The 18242-nt window shown below is 39.7% G+C and overlaps 1 protein-coding gene across 1 annotated transcript in view; it reads right to left on the bottom strand.

Moving 5' to 3' along the window:
- Nucleotides 1-18242, bottom strand: part of LOC129785393 (splicing factor 3B subunit 4-like) — a 77750-nt gene that overhangs the window by 57468 nt on the left and 2040 nt on the right. The window lies entirely within an intron of this gene.

Here is an 18242-nt window from a genome sequence, read left to right as displayed (position 1 = left end):
ACTGCCTCTTCTCTGCTGTCCATTCTGGGGCTCTGAGCAACCTGGGCTGGTGGAAGGTGTCCCTGCTTGTGGCAGTGGGTTGGAACTACATGATCTTTAAGGTCCCTTCTGACCCAAACCATTCTATGGTTCCTCCCTCTCTCCTGGATTGTCTCTTGTGTGCCATGTTAACTAAGCCACAGAAAGTGTTTTTGTGAGATGAATGGGGACACTTGCATAGACAGGCCAGCTGTGCTCTTGAGCAAAGTGTTGAGCAAGTGTAGCTGGAGAGGAGTGTCTGAGCCCTGGAGCTGGTGCATTGCCCCTCTCCTCTCTACACATCACAGGTTAGAAGGAGATCTGTGCTCATTTCCTAACCACTCATCTTAGGTAACCCTTTTATTCACTTTAGGAAGGAATAAAATTTAAGATGATTAGACTGCATAATTTATGCTATTGGAAAGCATTAACACAAGCATTAACAAAAAATATATTTATAGTCTTTAATAGATTTTAGTTAAGAACTAAATGAATAGAATTACAACTTTGCACAGAGCAAGTGATTTTATTGGCATTTGTTCTGATTGCTGGGCCTTGAACATCAACAGTTTAGAGGTGTCCATATTCCATTTTACCAGTAGTGAAACAATACTCAAATGTCAGCCCAAACATGAATTAATAGATGTTCATGGCATGTAACAAACGAAACTACTTTTCAGCTAGATTTTGGACACCAGTACTGTTGTTTCTGCTTCGGCTACAGTAGCTGGAAATCACTCTCTCTCTCTCATTTGTGACCCTAACCAAAACAATTAGCCTGGTCTTCACTCTGCCTGAACTGCAGCCATGCTTAATGACAAGGAGGGAGGGGAGAAGAGCCTGTCAAACAGGATTATTCATGAAAAAAAATAGCTAAGTGGATTTAAAATTGCAACCTGCCACTGCCTTCTGCAAGTCATTTAGGAAAAGCTGGAAACTAGGATAACAATTTTATCAGGAACAGAAAACATAAGAAAGAAAGAAAAAGAGGACTTGTGGGAGTGGATAGATGGACCTGGCCGTGGGCAGGAACAGGGTGGGGGGAGCGGTCAGATCACGGCAGTCCTGACAAAATAGGGGAGGATGAGAATGATGCCTGTAATTCCCAGAAACAGAATAGCAAAGACATAGAGAATACACGATTTTATATGTATTTTAACATATGTAATATATATATATATTCTATTAAATATAGAATTGTGTATAATATCTATTGCAGATATAGATATATAATTTATAATATATCTAAATATTTGCTATTTTTATATGTAAATATATAATACCCTGGTACATATTTTTATGTACATATATATGCACATATATATAACTTCCTTAAACTCAGTTGTTCCTAGGATTGTTCCTGTGACAGAAGAAATAATGATGCTTCATTCCTTCTTGCCTCCTCCCTTTCCACCCCAAAGACCACCTGCAAGCAGGTCTAGGATACTTCAGAAATCTCGTGAAATAACTAGCTTAAGATAAACACAGTTTAATTCTGCAGTGTTCAGCTCCTTCCATAGCCTCTTAAAGTCCAAAAACCTCTTTCTTCTAGCTGGCCCAGGAAGAGAAGGGAATTTGTTTGTCAGGAATTTTGCCCCCACCCAAGGCTGTGTCTAGAAGAACTTCACTGCGTGCTGTCGCTCTCCCGTACTGTGGAGAGGGCATTCAGCAACTAGTGATGGCATTCTGTAACTACTGTGGGTCCTAGACACTAATATTTCAATAAGCTAGAGTATTTTTAAAATCCTTCAGGTGTCTTAAAATATACACAATGGGGAAAAATAATGCTAGAGCAGAAAGAATGTGGACATATTGGCAGTTACATGCTGGACAGGAAAATAAAGAGAGGACTCCTGTTGTTTCTGAAGTTGACATGAAACTGGTAGCAAACTGTTAAGGCCCATGATTTACATTCTCCTTCCATAAGCTCTTCAAAAGAAAGAAATGGTGACCACACTGATGCTCTTACAAAATAAATTTTAATATCTTCATCCTGGCCAATGTGGATATAAACTTTCATCTTCTGAAATTTATGAGCTTCAGGCAATTTGAAAGTTTTTCCTCTTGGCCATAGCAAGGCTTTCTTGCACTAAATGGGAAGAAAAAGATGCTATCCTTCCATATCAAAAGTAATAAAAATCCTATTAGAAAATGAGAGAGAATGACTATATGTACCGTTCAGACAGGAGACGTGAAAATCTCTTAGCGTGTTAAAAATATTCTTAGGTTAGAATTAAAGAATAGTATGAACAAGCTCTACAAAACTGCAGTTCAAGCGTGATACAGGTCTCATATCTACGTTGTGAACAGATAAAACTTGAAAGTCTTTTATCACAAATCAGCATGACTCAGGCAGGGCAGATGCAGGACCCTCCTGCATGGTCTGACAACTCACTGTTCAGCAGAGATGTGTCCCCTCTTCCATGTTTAAAAAGAAGGTTTTGGTAGCTCCAGACACTGCTGGCCAGAGCAGGGATCCCTATGGGGCTCTGGCAGGGCTAGAGGTGCTGCAGGAACAAGAAAGCTCTCTTCTTTGTGCAGTTACTTAAAAGGTTCTATTTATGTAATGATGTGACCCAGCAATGAGAACATGAACTGGGAACAGAAATGAGAAAATGACCGAACCCAATGATTAAATGCCAATGCTTATTGGCCTGTGTTCTTCTACCTCCTGCATCGAGATCTGCAGGAGGAAGCCAGTATCTCCCCACCGAACCCCACTGACATAAATAGGGCTTAGCCACATATATCAGATTACAGGATATTGGTCCTGAACTAGCCTTGAACCAATGATCTAATCCTATTACCAATCCGGTGAGTCATTCAGCTCCACCAGGAGCTTTAAAAGTATTTTGTATTTAATAAAAACATACAGGAAAGGCATAGTGCATTTGTAATACACTCTTATATCTCTGCAGATGTCTTGATAGTGGAAAGAAGTCTTACAAGTCTCAAACCTCTCTTGCTCAAACTGTAGATGTAAGAAAAGCATAAAAAGATTTGATGCGAGAGTTAGGGTTTCACTCGAGCAGTGGTATCTGACTGGACTCCCTCCTAGCTTTGAGAGATCTACAGGGCATCTGGACTGAAGAAGCATAAAACAGGAAAGCAAAAGAGAAAATACGTCAGTCAGGAAATAACTAGTACCAGGAGTTCTCAGGTCTGGTTTTACAGCTCTCTCAGTGAAATCACATGGATTTTGTCCAAAACAATGGAGGAGAGCCCATTCTCTTACTCTTGTGTATTGTGATAATTTCCTCCTTGAGTTCAAACTGTTATCTTCTGATGGAGCAAACATCCCAGAGCATTGCAGCTGAGTCTCCTGAGATGCTGATAAGATATCTTATCTCCTGACATAAAAGAAGTATTTTGTTATTTGAGTGAATACTAACACTATTTCATAAAATAACAGCAGAAATTCTGGATGAATCAGTTCTAGACACTTAGGCAAATACTTCATCACAATCACCTGTTTTTCACTGGTAATTGCTGTGCTAAGGCCATACTCCATAATGGCCCTCCCTCCAGGGCAGTTTTCCTGCCTCTTCCTTTCAGAGGCGTTCAAAGGTATTTTTGTTCACTGGCTGAAGTTCCAGCTCTGTTCAGGCTGCTGTCCTTTCTGTGCTGTTGGTGCTGACAGCTGATTTGCGTGCTGCCTTGCAGTTCTGTAAGCGGTGTCAGGGTGGCACAAGGCAGAGCTGTTCAGCAGGAGCAGCACAGCGCTTCGGTGGCCACGCTACCTGCCTTGGCATGTTCTGCACAGAGGTGTTATGCTGCCAGGACAATATTCCCTCCAAACTCAAGCCTGCTTAGAGCTCGTTCTAGTATTTTACACAGCACCGGGCAAACCTGCTTCTTGCTAGTCTCAGCCATTTATTTGCTTTCATTCTGCGTGCCCAAAGAGCACAATATTAGGACCTAACAACCCTGCTATCATCAAAGGTAGGAAAGAAAAACAAACCCAGAAGAGAGAAGCACTCACTTTGACTGAATGTCAGAAAAATTACATCCGCAGTTTGAATATGGTAGGACTGTTCAAGCACTGCTGTCTGTCACACCTCCTTGTGCCTTCATTCTGCACAAGACTGGCTGCACTCGGGGCAGGGCAGGGCAGGACCAGCTCTTGTCTCACTATTCAACTGAAAGTGTTCACTTCAACTTTCTGTTTTGCACTGTGAGCTAACTGGACAGTGTGTCCTCTGTCCTCTGAAATGGTTCCTTTATCATGAATTAAATTCAAATATATGCCTCAGCTGCTCTCTTAAATTCTCATACACGAACTATGAAGCAGCAGTGGTTATCTGCTGAATTAAGTAGTTCAACTAAAAGAATCACATATATTGTTTCCAGTCAATGGACACTATGAATAGATTTTATGTAAAATTACTAGGAATGCATAAGCCATTTTGCCAAATGTTATGGAATTTCTTATCCCAAACCCTGTGTGATATGTAATTTATCGTCAAATACTGACAACTGAATCATACTCAGCATTTATATAGTGCTTTACATATGCAAACTGCCACAAGACATTAATTAAGCAGTAGATTTCCTAATGCTGAAAAAGTACTTACACCAGGTGCAATGGGTTAAATGTTCAAACACTGTCAATCCTTAAATACTATTTACAGAATTTCATTGTACTATGAGTTCAGTTATTGGCATAGCTGTAACATTCAGTGGCTTTTTACATACGGTAAGTAGGAGTAGGAACAGTAGTTTGGTCTTTATCTACACTAAACTTTACTTTGAAATTTTACTTTTGCTACCAGTATGTTATCTTAAAAATGAAGCAACTGTAGTAAGAACACAGCATATCTATTTGTAGACTCATGGTACATCTATAACAAAGAGATAACACTCAGTTTATTGTTTTTTTGGGTTTATTTTAATGTTCCAGATGACACTTACTTCTTTTTCACCATCTATTCTTTCATATTTCAGGATGTACAAAAGAGAAGCTTCAAGAAACCCTCTTCAACCCCAAACCACTGCCCACAATCCCCAGGTAATAACCATATTTTTTGTACCACTGCTACATCCTGACTAACAGGCAAATCAGCTGCTTGCGGGCTCTGAGGCTTACAAGGGTGAGTTAAATCAAGTGAAACTCCTTTTCAGGTAAGGCTCGGTATACTCTTATACTGAGGGTCATTTCAGTTGACTCGAATATAGACAGGACTTAGAAATATAACATGAATTCCTTTGCAGTGAAAAAGACACACTTTGGGCATTTAGCTGCAGAGTGATAGACAATCTTTTCTAAACAAAACTCTAAAAGACTCTTGCCCTTGCCTCCAGAGCAGCTCTTAAACAATTCATACCAGGGCAATTTGAAAGGCTGCTGTCTGTGACTGCCTACCAGAGCCAGAGGTAAATGCTTCTGACTGGTACCGCTCGCAGCCCAGCACATACTGCAAAAAAGGGGCAGCAGCTCCTCAGAGCAGAACAGGGTGGTGATACACTCACTGCAAGCAGCAAGCTGCCCCATCACGAATCCCCAGGGCACGTGTTTGAGCACCTGGCGTTCAATATAGTGCAAAAGAAGTGCCAAGAGCTCTGCAGCCGGCTGCATACAATGCTGTCGGCGGGTGCGGTATGGATGTGCACGCACACTGGCATACAGACAGATGCATTTGCAACAGCACACTCCTGTCCTGGGAACCCTGCAGTCTAAACTGGATTTAATGTAGTGAGGATGGACACATGATCAGACAGGGAAGTGTGAAGATAATGGCTCTCCAAAGACAAGACAAGGTTTATCTAATGTTGTAAACGTACTGAGTGAATGATAGTGGGGCTTTAGCCATACTATGATTGCCATGGCTTAGGAATACCATTACAACAAGCATTCATTTGGTCTCTGTAACCAAAATCTTAGCAGATCTCACAACTCAAAGGATCAAACAGATATAAATTTGGTTTTGCCCATAAAGCTCAACATTACCAGTATTGCAAACTTGCATTCCTCAACTTTAATTTTGCTCAGAAATACATTTGCATTGAAACTGCAGCATTTCTCTGTTTCTTTGCACAGCTTTTATTGTCACATCAGTGAAAAAAGCATTTGGATCCAGAGGCAACTTCATAACCGAGCACCCATCCCATGGCCAGGACAGGCACAGCATGCAGCTTTTCTCTCTCCAGGAACTACTGTCAATCCCCTTAAAATATTCCCTTACTGGTACAGTCTAAGTAGAGTCCATACCATTAAAAATGTAAATTACTTTTGTCCCTATAGCAATCAGAAGATGAGGAATTTGAGAGTGTTACCTAATTTTTACAGCCATAATCTTACTTCTCTTTTAAAATGTCTTACGTGAGTCAATGTTACCTTCAGACACGTCCCCTCACACCAAAGCCTCAGTCCTTCTCTTACGTGGAATAGAAGAGCACAGGCTCACCAGAATGCTATTTACAGCACCAGTGAATTTAACCGTGTGAATTCTCAAGTGCCTCACATATTGTAACCATGACTATGAAATAGCCCATACACTTATTCACCATATAACAGTAAAGTTAATATCCTGGATATTTCTTGTTGGAGCCTCTGCTCTTTTTCAAGTTAAGCAAAACTCAGGTATATTTTCTGTGCAGCACACTCATTAGCAAGAATAGACTATAACTGATTCTATGTTCTGCTCTTCCCTTCTAACACAGCTTGTTTTTCTGAGATCACAGGGTTTTAGGTATTTGGTTCAAAAAAAAAAAAAAAGAGCGAGAAAAGTTAATTATATATAATTATAGCTTCTGTAAGGTTTCTACTGATGATGGGAATAAATGGCTGTGTTACATATAAAGGAAGAGAATTAGCTTTTAACAAATTTGTCATTTGGATAGCGTTTTTTTAATCATTCAGATCAGTGATGTTTGTCACTAAAACAGAAATCCCATTTTTGTCTTCCCTGGTGATGCTTTTTCTCCACTGACATGTGAGTGGCAAAGAAGTTGCAAGGAATTTGCCCCAGCTTTGGCCATTCTCCATAGATCCATCTAGAAAACCAACCCAGGTCTTTGGATCAAGAGAGCACCAGACTGTGTGGAGGCAACAGCAACTGCGGTTTTACCCACCGAGTATGGCCAAGCACAGGGGGAAGAACCCTATCCTCTCCTCATGCATTGCAGCACAGTTTGCAGCTGTGACTCTTCCCCTCTGCACCGTGCCTCTTGTAGGATGATCTGATTTTGTAATAGCATCTACTAACCTCTTGTATCAGTGCTAGTGGTAAGCAGACTTAGTTTAAATGCAACCGATTTATTAATAGATGTCAATCTTTTCACAACTGATCTTGATAACCACATGCTGAGAACCAACACAGATCTCCATATAAATGTAAAGCTATCCAAAGCCACAGGTCACACCTTTATCAGTGCACTGAGATATTCTCACCACGCTTGTTACTGCAGGAGCTAACTGCATTGCTGTGGTGGTTCCCAACCCCTACAGCTCCAAGCTGTACCCTCCTGCAGAGTCAGGATGTTAGGTTTGGGGCTCAGTGATCTGACATGGTATGGCAGATGGCCACTTTGTGCTGTTTAAGGCGTGGAGTTTTGTTGCTGTTACTGGTTAATTTTGTTTATTGGTCAGGAAAATAATAAGATTTGGTTGTAGCTAGCCTGAGTCAGCACCACACCTTATAAAATGTCCCAGGTGTTAGGTGCTCTCCCCTTCCCTCCACTCCCTGGAGCCCCAGAAATGGCTTTCAGTCCCACACAGGAGGCATGACTCACGCTTTCGGGGTGGTATTTATAGGCCATTAATCACAGCACCCAGGTGCTGACATTGCCGCACTCACAACAGGTATGAATCTGCCAGACAGAGAGCAAATACGACTCACGCTGAACACCGGTAACTGCACTCCCTAAAAAGCCTTTGTCCTGCTATCAAGCCTTACCACATCAGCCAGCTGGGTGAGCTGTGCCAGAAGAGTCAGAGCAGCGCCTTCCGCAAACACCAGAGCTCACCGCAGCCAGAGGGAAATGCCCAGACCAGTCACATGTGGAGTAAGGATCACAGACACTTCTGCTTCTAGTTAACCGAGAAACTAAATGAGAAGTTGTTTTGGTTTGTTTTTTTACCCCTTCTTTGACAGTCTCCCACAGCGGTCCTTCCCAGGTGAGGGAAGTCTCTTCATATGAGAGCCTTTACTCAGGAAGACTAAGGGAGCTTTAAAATCATTATTTTAAGCAATGACAGTGCAGAAAGAGTTCACGATGCAGAGAACTGGCCCATTCCTTCCAGATCCCAGCAATCACGAGATCCCAAACTCTCCTCCAAACAATTCTCCAGGCTGTGCAGACTACAAACTGTTCTTGCTTTAGGTGCTACGCACTACAGTGCTGGATGGTTTAGTTTACAAAAACCCAACAATAAAAGACTGTTTGATTTGTCACTGCAGCCATGAATGTCCCACAGAGTTTACTTTCCTGTTCTCATGAATGTATTTGTTTATATTAGCAGAAGGATTCAATCTGATGTAAACCATGAAATATGTTGTTTACTGTACAAAGACAGATAGATACTAAGGCACTAGTTAACGATGAAATCAAAGCTGACTCTTACATACATATTTGCATTAGTCAGTCACCTCCGTATCAGCGTACCTGGCTGAATACTACAACACTTCATTAAACAGCCTGTGAAAGCATCTAGAAGATAACGACCTGTTAAGAAACTTCTCATGTGAATCCAGACATAAATATGACCAAACCACATCACAGTGTAGTTTCCATTTTTGTCTGAAGAAGTGGCCATTCATTAAAAGTGGATCTGATGTATTTTTAACTGTAGAAAAGCTTTTCCCACATCCCCTGTTTCCAGTAAGAAAACAATGTTGATATATATATATATGATATATATATATAATTGTCTTGTATTCAGAGTAGTTATCAATAGTCTGCCATAAAACTGGAAGATGTACCAAAAGGTTTGTTATGCAATTTGTATTTTTATTAATACCCTGAACACCAGAAGTCCAAATGCAAAATTTGCCAATTATACAAGTTGGTTGTCAGCACTCTGGAGAACAGAAGTGGAATTTGAAGAGTTTTTGATAAACTGGATAACTGACAAATATTTGTGCCTTGTATGCCATCTTTAATGCTGTATCTAGTTTTCATTTTTAGTTTACCATTACACAAAAATAATCTGCTTATAGGGTGAAGTAGCCTGCAGCTTCACTAGTAGGGTGAAATGAAGCAAAAAAGCAAAAAAACCCTGAAGTACAGAAGAAAACTGAAACTGAACACCTTGACATTTTGTTTTGCTTATAGTGTAAAAATGCCACATCTGTTTCATTGATTGTACAAGACCCTCAAAGTTCACCTTTGAGGAATCTTTGAGCAATCAAGAACTGGCCAAAATGAACAGAAGCATTAGATTAATTGGAACAGATCCTAGGACCTTGTTTGCTGTTAGCTAGTGGGACAAACAAGTAGAATTAAATTCTATCCCAGGGAATATGCTTCTTGTAAATAAAGTAACTTGGTGTTTTTTTCCCTGTTTACTAATGATTGGCTCCTGATACCACGTTACTGTACTTTTATTCAGACATGATTTCCAGGTAAGTCACAATCCACTTGACAAAGAACCACAGGATCTGTCTCTATGAGCCTCCTGCAGGTCCCTCGCACTTGTTCAGTGATGGATTACCAACAGAATCAATTCACATTTGAAGCAATTTTAGTCTGGTCTTTCCAGTATATTTTTCTCACATGACAGCACTAGCTTGGGATGTGTTTTACTGGTGCACTCTGAGCAGTACAGTGACACCGATGAAGGCAGTTACACTGATAAACTGCCATTGGTGCTCCAGTGGTATCTCCTTACTGGAAATAGTTATGACAAAATAAAGTATACAGAAATAGAATCTACATTCAGTGAGCGATAATGTTTTGCATTTATTGTTGCTGTTATGGGCTGTGGTATGCAGAAAGGCCTCCTTAAAACTCAAAAGTGGTGGGCCTCCTTGACAGGGCAAGGAGTCTGCCAGCCCAGAGCTGTCATGGGGACGAAGCCCTAAGGGAGTAGTCAGTGTCCTGACAGGCCGAGATGATAGCCAGCCTTCAAACAAATTCTCCAAGGGCTTGTGGTCACATCAGCATTCCTGACTGCCCTGGCTGACAATATCGAACACGGCTTACAGATCAAGTAGTATCAACATCATTTTGTCTTATCTGTTCATTCTCATGAGGTCGTGTCAATACAACAGAGGTTGTTTGTGCTGTGACTTGGCCTGAAGTCAGGCTGGGTGGGGTTATCTGCAGAGGCCAGGTGTTGCAAAAGTCGGTTTGCTACCACATTTACGTTAATCTGGCCCAGCAGCTGAAGGCCTGGGAGATGAAACAGTACTTAGGCTGGTGACACAATGAGCGGTCAGCCACAACGATCCCTACAGCCTTGACCAGCCAGAAACAACTAAGCTGTAAGCAGCAACCCTTTTAAAACAATCAGAAAACATGGCACTTTGTTGAAGTAGAGGACTTCAAGAGATTCGAAGGCTACAGAGGCTACAAGTAACTTACTTCAGTCTGAGCCTAATATGGGTCTTGATTTTCTCTAAAAAACCCACTTACCTTCTTTGTTGATTGGTTTACCCCAAAATGACTGCAAAATACCCAAATACAAGTCTACACACACATATAAAGAATAACAATCAAATTTAAGATCGAGTATTTTCAGTTACCCAAGATGTAGCAAAAGGTCTCTGCTGGTTACATCGGAATCATATATACTACATAAAGAACAGTGTAAGTTTCAGAGCCAAAATGACACCACTTTTCCTAAAATCTTGTCATACATATTCCTCTCCGATGACTGAAAAGTGAAATTATAAAACTGAAATGTTTCAGCTGTATAATTCAGGCACCGAAATGGCTTTCACTGACCTGCCATGTGACGTGGTCATCATCAAGGCTGCCAAATCTGGCACAGTTGTTTCATAAACTGCCATTGCCCATATGGCCACAGAGCTTGCAGAGATTTGCTGACCTTGCAGTCTGCCTATGTACTACAAAATAAAGCTCAGTTGAGCAGGTGGTCCCTTTTGTCAAGTTTAATTTCTTTTCTCTTGTGTCTTAAAGGACTCAGTCAGGGTGAGGCTGATGGATCTGTGGCTTGCCTGCCTACATGAGACCTACAGATGCTTAGCTTCCCGAAGGGCCATACTGTAAATATTTTATGAGTTTGGACCAAGTGCCTAAAGATGGGTGCAACTTTTGTGAGCTTCTGCAAGTCTGTAATATCATTATTCCTGGAAAAAAAAAATCATGTAGAGAGAGAATCAGACAGACATCAAAACATGTTTGTGCAACAACTTTCTCTTGCACAGCTCAAAAACAGAAGCAGGCAAAAGGCCTTGATGGTCACTCTGTACATTTATTTGGTTTTAAACCTTTGACTGTTCATTGATTGCCACGTGAGCCTTTTTAAACCTGGATACACAAACTGCAGCCTGTCTTTTACAGCCGCTACCATCAGAGAAATGCTATTTTAAGTCTCCTTCAGTATTAACCAATTTGGCTCACAAGCCTAAAGGACAAAATATGACAATGCAGGACAGAGAACGATAAGACAGTCAGCAAACCCGCATTAACCCGTCAGGTAAGATCTGAATTTATACAAATATCCCTGGAGGCTGAATAAGCAAAGTTTTTCCATAACTCAACATGGTTTGTTTTGTTGCAGCCAACGTTCCTAACTCAGCATCTCCCCTTTGTAGCTAATATAAGTGTTCACAGCACTTAGTATCAAGTGGCAAAAAAGGAGACTTCGGGTTTAAATATACTGACTTTGCAGACCCCTACTGTGACTTAAGGCTCAGCTTCCTCCATTCCTCTTACAACAGAATCTACACTACAGGCCACAAGAAAGCTGGCAAAAAAAAAAAAAAAAAAAAAAAAAAAAGGCAGCTGCGGACAACCTTCTTGTAGCTCAGTGCAAGGTCAGCTCTCTTGGTTTTAACTGACAAGGGCCTTTTGGGCTAACCTGGCTAGCTCTGAAGTAGCCTAGGGAGCTGTCATACAGCTCGTGATGCAGGGCAAACTGTGAATGCAGAAAATTTCAGCTGGGGATGATAGAGTCATCAGGTGCTCCATCTGAATCCAGCAGTGGATATATTGTCCACACTGTTTTTAAAAATACACTAAGAGAACTAATGTCAGGAAATGGAAAGAGTTCACCTTGACAGATGTCATCACTGTAATTTGAACTAGAAGAAAGCGAGCTCTAGCAGCTATTAATTTCTTGCTTGTTCTTAGGGTTAGTAAAAATTTACTGCAAAACACTGTTCAACAGGTACTTGGATTAAATTATGTTCTAGGGGGAAATTCCATGCTGTCCGTTGAAAATAAACTCCTCTAAAAATTAAAACCTTTCATATGTTTTCACTATGTTTAATTCACTTTTTCTTGTTGATGAATAAGCATTTTTATTTCTCTTGTTCTGGTACACGGCAGAAACAGGTTCACTTGCCTCTCCCATCTACAGGCCCCTTCTTCACACCAGTTCCACATTACGTACATAACAGCTATGGACTCCCTGGTTTGCTGGATTCACCTATCACTCCATAATGTTCATGGGAATTACAGGCAATGAAAAAGAAACTGAATACAACTCTGGTTTTATCTAGGAGATTCCTTTCCACAGATTTACTCCCATTTTTTTAAAATAAGAATGTGTTTGTTTCTCTCGTTATTAGTTAGGGAAAAATCCCCAGACCTTAATAACTACCTATACTTCCAACCACAATTTTATGCCACCAATCTGAGACCAAAGGCTGTGTTTTACAGTGATTCCTTACACAGAAGGCCAAAACCTAGTGGCCTGCAAACACCACATTTTCTTCTTTAGCACTTCTGGAAACCTCCCATCTCACTTACAAAATATTATAAGATCACAGGGGAAAGTTTTCATTCCTTGCTGCCACTTGACAGAAAATTCTTGTCAGGCAAAGCTCTTTGCTCCTGGTCAGGAGATGGAGGAATTAACTTGGAGTGAAAACTCTCCAAATTATAATTTTTTGCTGTACCTGAAGGCTGCTGCCAGCTGAGTCAATACTGCAATGTGATATAATGTCAGGGGTCAATGAAGAAAAAGGCATTCTTCTACAAAAGGGCTTTTGCTGCAGACAGGAAATTTATTTTTTGAATTAGTCACTGGTTTCACTTCATGCTGATTATACAATTTTCATTAACATACAATAGCACTGTTTCCATGCAAGTGCTATCAAGATTACATTTAGAGTTCCAAAAGCTGTTTCACTACACCTACACACAACTTGACTGCCACACACAGTAACAAATAAAGTGTTCTCTGTTTCGTATGCTTACCTAAAATCCTAAGCTTCATTGCCTGTGATGTAAACTGCTACTGTGGTAAATTGGTAACTAATAAAGAAGGTAGAAATAGACCTGAATTTTGACAATTATGCATATTTTGACTATAAACATCACATCTATGAGTTGGATATAAACATGCCATTGAACACATTCTTTATAAAGAAAAATAAAGTGACATTCCATCATCTCAAGTGAGATGATATGTAATAAAATCTGGCAGCACAGGCTATTTTTTCAATACCGATAAGATCTCTGGCGGGACTTTTGATGGAAATAATGAACTTTTTCTTCTCTGTGTGCCACCTTTTTTCCTTCCCTCCCCCCTCCCCCCCTTCAATATCTACACCTACCAGCAGCTGCTGTTATTTCCTGAAAAATGAAACCTGAGTATTTTGCATTTGAGAAGGTTTTTGCAGAGGGAAGTCACAGTGGGGCTGCATTCCCCAAAGACATGCACACTAGACTTGCTAATACAAGGAAGGCAGGAAAAGGATGACTCTGCATAAATCAGTTCCTACTCAGTAAGTAGCTGGCAAAAGGGAAACTGTTCAGGTGGTTGAGTCAGGGGAGAAACCAACTCATACTACAAACATATCCAATTACAGCATTAAGGAGTACCTTTGGCCTGAGTCACTTAGTAATTTGTCTTATCAGCTTCTTTCTGATTATCTGGGTGTTGAGCAGATGGAACAGTTTCACTTAAAATAAAACTAGTCTACCCATGGAATTACCCTAATTGACTATCTCATTTAACTCTGTATGTAGACATTTTGATTCTAGAATAAGAATACCTAATGCCATTGGATTAAAATAAACAGACATTAGGGAGTCATGTTTCAGATATGTATTCACATACAGAATTATCAAGAAAAACTCAAGGTGCAGACAAGTTAATTATTACATTTAAATACTGTTGCAATGCCAGATTATTTTGACGAAGAATTTTGAAAGGTCTTTTCTCTCAAACAGGAATCTTCCATAATATAGACCATAGGAAAACAAGTGCACTTTTATAAACAACCATGTAACCTGGACACAAAAACATCCAGCTTTTTTGCACAGCTCTCTGGGCAGAACATGAGAGCAGAATACTTTATTGTAGCAATATATTTCATTACCTTCTCATCAGTATTTAGGGTTACTGGTATGGCAAAAAGGAAGGATGAAATAGGAGAAGTAAAGATAGGAGGACAGAGATCTTCAACCCAACATTGCTGGGATGTGGAAAGATTTTCAAAAGTAGTCAGCCGTTTTCAGTTATTCTTAAAACGAATTTATACCCACCACATAAATGTTTCTTGCTGATTTTTGGTTAAAGCTTGCCATCAAATTTTTAGGGCCGAGGGCTGAGTCTCTGCCTTGTGCAGTGCTGAATGCACCAATGCTATTCAATAGGAGCAACCCAAATGAAATAAGGAAAACTAAAGTCATTGTTTCAGAACAAGAAACACTAAACGTCAATGCCAATATTATTAGATGCTATTGTGACAAATATAACTAAACCCACTCATAGCTACTATTGAAGCAGCGAGGTTTTATTGATCAAATATCCACAAAGTACAAAATCCTAAAACCACTACTGTTTATCAAGCAGCTATTAAAACCTGCAAATACTTTAACATGCAAATCCTTCAAATTTTGTTGTCATCTCCTTCCTCAACCCCCAAAGAAACCCCAAACCAACCTAAATTATCCTGCAAGTGAATACAAAACAAAGACTTCTTTGTATACCACTGAATTAAGAACTAATTCAGGCCAAGAAATCTTGCTCAATTTCATATATTCAAAATGAATAAACATTGAAAAAATTCTCCAGATGCCAGAAAAAAGTGCGATTCTGTACTTCAAATTATTTCAGATTGTCTTATCATCTTAGTTTCCCTCAGTAATTATTCTCTCTTTACCTTAAGGTTTACTGTTAATATTAATGTCACTTACTAACAGTATGGGAGTGACAGAACAGCAGCTCTTCCCCAAATGATTCTGAATCTTCTCTGTTCAACTGTTTTATATTGGATTATGAACCGTTTAAGTCATAAAAACTCAAGTAAATTGTAACATACCTCTGTTATATCCAGGAAACATTGCAGATATTAGGAAGTGAAACACCTGCATGCAGTATTCTTAGACTGATTTCCCTCAGGATTTTCTCAGCAGCAGTACTAAATTAAGACATTTTCGGACCCTTCAGTTCTGCTAAAGTTGAGGATCAATTCACCATTCAGCTCTTTGCATTTGGCCCCAGCAGCCTGTAAGCAGTTAAACAGAACCCACAGCAGAAGGACCTATTCTTGTCACAGATCCCTTGGTTGCTGTAGGGCCCATTTACACCGTGGAACTAAACACTGTTGCTGTACAAGTGAGAGCAAAGAAGGATATCAAGTCCCATTGCCATAGAAGAAAGAAGAGCAAAAAGTGTATGGAACTGCATCTTCATGTTGAAATTAAAGGCATTGCATAAATATATGTTATGAAATTACTATTAAAATCACTTTTATCTTATAAAACTTGAATGCCAAATTATGACAGACATTTAGTATTATTTGTAGCCTTCAAATTCCATTAACACTGTGCCTAGCTAGTACATGGCAGAACACCACAATCTCAGAAGAGTCTCTTTCACAGTCACAAGAACTTTCCATGTATTAATAAAAACTATTCTAAAAAAGTAGTCACTAACAGAAGCCAGAAAAATCTGAATGAAGGCAATAATCTCTTTCCCCTGCAGTTTCAGATTTCAGATGCATTCGCACACTCACCTAGTTCTCCACATATTGTCAAAGTCTTTTTTAATCAAAGACATGCATTTCCTACAGATTTTAGCTGTTTCATTTACAGAGCTCAGGCCTTCTAAAACTCAGAAGCATACAAATGCTACGCAGGACATATGCTGCAACTTAGCCTTCTCCTCACATCATTTTTCTGTTCCTCAGGTATAGCACAGTTTTTCTATAAAATACTCATTCTAAGTAAGCTCAGCAGTATTTAATCAGATCTCAGGAGGCTATACATCCCTTCACTAACACTGACCTTGGCTGGGAGTTAATCCCATAGCTGTAAGTACTTTGGCTATGCCTCTTTAAAGAGGTACCAGAAGAGCTGGTTAGAAGGCCCCTTCAGTAACACCAGAACGTCTTTACATATTTTTATAGCACTAAATCTTGTCACCAGACTGACAAGCTTTCACAGCACTGAAGTTTCAGGTATCAGACGTGTTACTGAGTTAAACTACACTTAAGTTTATTCTTTGCCTATAAGTGAAATACATTTTTTAAGGAAAAAAATCCCCAAACCAATAGCACGCTGCTTTTATAGTTCTACAATGCTGATACTTGTATGGACAAAAGCAACTACAACAGAAGCAGCTAATGATTTGATCTTTCTAAACTATGCAAAGAAAAAAAATCTTAGTTTGTATGAAAAGTTTTACTGAACAAGCAGGGTTACTCAACACCATAAAAGCTAGTTATATATGTAAATACTGTACTGTAAACTTCTCCATAACCAAATTTATGCTTTTCAAATTATTTTTGACATTTTTAAGATAGTATCAAATAATTTTGAAATTGTTTTTAAAACATACTTGATCATTTTGAAAATCAAATACATACAGCCAGCTTTCTGATAATTATATTCTGCCTGGATTCTGCTGCATTGCAATGCTTCATGTTGCCCAAACAGAGCTTGTTTCAGGACAATTTTCATTTATTCCTGAGAGAATCTAAACTACAGTACTGATCATGAAGTACAACAACCCAATATAATGTGTGCTCAAAAATTACATGCTGCACACTCCCGTGATTTATTTAATTTAAATGTCTAAAACCTTAGCTGGGCATTTTCAGCCTTTCAACTCACACATCCCCTTAGCAGTCTGTAGCCGTGCACAGACTTGCTTCTTTTAGTTACTTCCCACAGACTCCTTGCTATTATTTCACAGACTCCAAATTCCTAAAAGCAGCACTGCAGACTAACTAATTGCCTAGAGCTGGCTGATAACAAGAGAGATTAAATTAATGTATGTAGTAGAGGACTGAGACTTCAGAAATAATACTCCACACTTAACAGGCTGAAGATCATTTGTTACTTTGAACAGGATACATTTCCTTCTTCAGAAATAGCAGCAATTAATAGCATAATGTAAAATGAAAAAAATAGAGAGTAATTTTATTCTGTCACTGGGGAAAAAAAACCAACAACCACCCACAACACAATTCAACAGCAAATTTGGATTAAATAGAATGCATTTAAACCAACATTACAGTTGTCTGATCTTTGCAAAATCCACTACTGCCATGTCAGGGGAAAGTGCAATAGAAGTAATTTACCTGTGGGCTTGCTATAGAGGTGGTGAAGGCAAGCAAATCCACATTGTACCCAAAACCTTAGAGTAACGTAAGCAAAGTGTGTCAGCAGAACAAGAAAATTAAATATTTTTGCAGTGATACCGTAGCCTTTCAACCATTTTTTATAGCTGTTTTTAAAGATAACTTTGCAAGCACTTGCTGCCTGATGACCGTTTTTGGCTGGCTTACATGAAGGCAAGAGTGCGCTGTCAGCGGGTGATGTGCTAGCTCTGCCTCTGGAGTGCTTCTAGAAGGGGGAACCAGAGGGACAGCCAGCTGAGCAACAGGAAGAGGTGGGGAAAGGACTTGGAAGCCTCATAGTGAGCTTGGTTATTTTGTTTCCCAGCCCAACATCTATGCATGTCTATGCACGAGTTGAGCAGTCATTGAGAGGCAACTCATTCGCAGAACAGGAGGTTGGAAGTACTCCTAGGGGTGAGTTTTTTCACTTTTTCAAAGAACTATAGTACTGCACTGGAAAAAAGACATCCTACAAGTTTGCCACAAGTTAAGAGTAATGTGGTTAGCAGGCAGAGTCTA

This window comes from Falco peregrinus, chromosome 12 (genome assembly GCF_023634155.1).
Source record: "Falco peregrinus isolate bFalPer1 chromosome 12, bFalPer1.pri, whole genome shotgun sequence".
NCBI classification, from domain to species: domain Eukaryota; kingdom Metazoa; phylum Chordata; class Aves; order Falconiformes; family Falconidae; genus Falco; species Falco peregrinus.
Note: the sequence above shows the minus strand (reverse complement) of the source record. Positions and strands in the feature narration are given on the sequence as shown.